This window comes from Hibiscus syriacus, unplaced genomic scaffold (genome assembly GCF_006381635.1).
Source record: "Hibiscus syriacus cultivar Baekdansim isolate YM2019G1 unplaced genomic scaffold, ASM638163v2 tig00111201_pilon, whole genome shotgun sequence".
Lineage (NCBI taxonomy): Eukaryota > Viridiplantae > Streptophyta > Magnoliopsida > Malvales > Malvaceae > Hibiscus > Hibiscus syriacus.
Genome location: NW_024063017.1, coordinates 1134366 through 1138222, shown reverse-complemented (window position 1 = coordinate 1138222; position 3857 = coordinate 1134366). Strand labels below are relative to the sequence as shown.

The 3857-nt window shown below is 33.3% G+C and overlaps 1 pseudogene; it reads left to right on the top strand.

Annotated features, from left to right (window-relative positions):
* The first annotated feature begins 282 nt into the window (after window positions 1-282).
* LOC120155703 lies at window positions 283-3110 on the top strand (annotated as a pseudogene).
* Window positions 3111-3857: the final 747 nt, after the last annotated feature.

The following is a 3857-nucleotide window of genomic DNA, read 5'->3' as shown; positions in this document are numbered from 1 at the left end:
TTATGACTTGTAAAAAATGTGTTTCATAAAAAATATCATGTTTTTTAAAATCTAAACGATTTATGACTTACTATAATGTGTGTCATATTTAATAGTCATAATCCAAAAAATTTGCAAAAACACGGAGAACATTTTTAATTGTGTGTCATCTGTAAAAGCCGTATTTTAATTTTCTCCTATTATTTTCATATTTTCCCGCTTCTTCTCCCTCGATAACAAAGTTCACGCCGCTTGCTTTCCCCCTCTTTCTTTTTTTCCCTTTTTCTCTTTGCCTACAAATTTATGGAGGAAACATGGACAAAGCTGAAGTCAGCCATTAATGCTATATTTCTGAAGCAACCAAATCCTTGTGACTTGGAGAAACTTTACCAGGTAAGTCTCACTTTTTCCCCCTTTCTCTTTATTTTGATTATGATAGCCATTTGCAGTGTGAGCAATATTGAGCCTTGATAATTGGGTATTCTGCCTTCAGGCTGTCAATCATCTTTGCCTACACAAGATGGGAGGAAATCTGTATCAACGAATTGAAAATGAATGCCAAGAACATATATCTACGGCATTAAGATCTTTGGTTGGGCAAAGCCCTGACCTGGTGGTTTTCTTATCTCTTGTTGAGAAATGTTGGCAAGATCTTTATGATCAAATGTTGATGAGTCGTGATATAGCCTTGTACCTGGACAGAACATATGTTAAACAAAACCCAAATGTACGTTCTTTGTGGGACATGGGCCTGCAACTCTTCCGTAAACATCTTTCTCTGGCTCCGGAAGTTGAGCACAAAACTGTCATCGGTGTTTTAAGAATGATTGAGAGTGAGAGGTAACTCTAACAAAATTCAAGTTGAAATGTGCGAAAAAATTTCCTATTCTATTTTTTGTGGGTTTCAAAGTAACAACCTATGCAAAAAATGCAATGTTGTTTCAATGTTACTATTCCTTTGCTTGTTTTACTTCTTTTTCTATGATTTTAGTGGTAGAAGGTGGTTACATATCTTCATTTGCGGAAAGAAGTTCCTAGAAAGGTCAATTAGCATGCCTAATCAATTTAACTATAACCTGCTTCGTTCTAGCTCATTTTAATTATCCGTGCTTCCATCATTCTCAAGAAAAAACCTAAAAATTGTTGAGGAACTTATTATTTTGCTGCTTTCTTTCTTGTAATTCTCATGCATTTAGTTTCCTTCCACATAAATTTTGCCCCTTAGTTTCTTGGATGATGTTAGTAATTAATTCTTATCTTTCAGGTGTTAATTAAATTTGTATCTTGTAATCCATTGTGTCTGATTTGATCATGCAAGTTAGGTGAAGCAGTTGACATGACACTACTTAACCATCTTTTGAATTATATTTACTGCTTTGGGCATTTACTCGGAAAGTTTTGAGAAGCCTTTCCTGGAGTGCACATCCGAGTTTTATGCAGCTGAAGGAATGAAATACATGCAGCAATCGGATGTTCCAGATTACTTGAAGCATGTAGAGGTGTCTCTTCATATTTCACTTTCTCAGTTAGCAGTGATTGTTACTCTGTATTTTTGAATTGTGCATGTTTTATCCTTCTAAAAAGAATGTTAAATTTGCACATTATTCCATATATATGGAATTTGAATGTTTATCCCTCTACAATTTTTGTGTAAGTTTATGTAACTGTTTGTGTGTATTGATGCAGATGAGGTTACATGAAGAAAATGAAAGATGTTTACTCTACCTGGATGCTATTACAAGAATGCCACTTATAGCAACAGCAGAAAGGCAGCTCCTTCAACGTCATATACATTCTATTCTTGATAAGGTTTGAATATGTATATTTGGTTTTCCTTTGTGTTTTTGAGTACCTGCTTGAATTTTCTTCTTATTAATGGTTATTGTTTCTCTTATTTCTGCAGGGATTTAAGATTCTGATGGATGGACATCGTATAGAGGACCTTCAGAGGATGTACTCACTGTTTTCAAGGATCAATGCTCTTGAATCACTCAAGCAGGCCCTAAGCTAATATATTCGGAGAACTGGACAGACCATTGTTATGGATGAAGAGAAAGACAAGGACATGGTGTCTTCTTTGTTAGAATTCAAGGCCTTACTTGACTCTGTATTGGAAGAAAGCTTTTCCAAGAATGAGGCATTTTGCAACACTATTAAGGATTCATTTGAGCATCTAATTAACCTTCGTCAGGTTACCATGCTTGTCCTTTGTATTTGGAGATTATTTTATTTTTAAAATGCATTCTTATTTTTCTATACATCAGTGAAGTAATAATCATTATTTAGATCACCATATTTTAAACTTGACTGATGGTTGAACACTGTTGTGTTTAATAGAATCGACCTGCTGAGCTAATTGCAAAGTTTCTGGATGAAAAGCTTCGTGCTGGTAATAAGGGTACTTCTGAAGAGGAATTAGAGGGTACACTGGATAAAGTTTTTGTTTTATTCAGGTTCATCCAGGTAGAGTTTGCTGATAAAAATGATTAAATATACCTTTTCTTGAAATAACAGTTTTTTTTGTGTGCATTTCTTTCTTTTCTCTCCCTTCAAGCAAATGCTAGAGATATGAATGATGTTTTTGTTGATAATTAAGGGCAAGGACGTCTTTGAAGCATTCTATAAGAAGGATCTTGCTAAAAGACTGCTAATAGGAAAGAGTGCTTCTATTGATCCAGAGAAATCCATGATTTCTAAGGTCAATATCTTCATCTTTGAATTAAATGACGCGTGCTCTAAACAATAAAGATTGTATTAAATTGTTAAAGTTATGTTGGTACGATGCTGCAACTGAAGACAGAGTGTGGCAGCCAGTTTACAAACAAACTTGAAGGAATGTTCAAGGTTTACCTCTATATCTTTTTCATGTAAATTTGTAAAAGAAATCATTCCGCATATTTTTCCATTTGAATTTCTAACAATGAATCTCGTAAGCTGCAACCTTTAGGGATTTGTAAACATGGACAGGCCATATCTTTTATGACCACTAAGAATATGTCTCATGTTGGTGGTGGTATTGGGCCCCAAGAGTGTTATTCCTCATGATCATGTATAATATTCATTGTGCCTGAGGATCGATCATAAAGATAAATCTTAAAGTAATAGAATCATGTCAGAAGAGAAGAGAAAAGGATTCATAAGTTAAATATCTTTTATTTATTGGATACTTACTTGTGTACTGGTTAATGCACGATCCAACACCCTACAGAATATATGGGGTTTTCGATTAATTCTTGTATCTGGAACGGTTACAATACTAACTAGATTTACTTTTAAACTCCTCCTACATCAGTCCTCTATCCGGAGACTAGAAGGGATTAGTACATTGCACACTTAGTCTCCTTTCCAGTTATACTTTCAGTTCTAGGATAGCTAATGATATGCGATTAATTTGAATCTGATATTAATGCAATTTTTGTCATGAATTAGAACTATGGGTTTATGTTTGTTATTAAATCGCCTAATGTTCTATGGTTATTCTTGATGTATGTCGTTTTATGGAAAATTTACACTTTCCCCCCAAACTGTCCTTAATATAGACCTTCTCCTAGGTAGTAATTATTAAATAATTAGTCAAATTTTAAATATGATAATTAATATATTATAAGTATATAGTGGCAGATCCAGAAATATTTTTCAAGGTCGACACATATATATTAACAACATAAATTTTTTAAATGGTATGAGTACAAATAAAATTTCATAGTAGATACTGTCAGTAAAATAAGTAACTAATCGAATAAAATTTAGGTTTTAGGATGGGCACAGGAAATTTTAAGGTATACACCGTCAATAAAATAAGTAATTAATAAAAAAATATCGATCACTAAGTGTGGATATGCCAATATATGTATATATAATTGTTCGAATTTAAATTT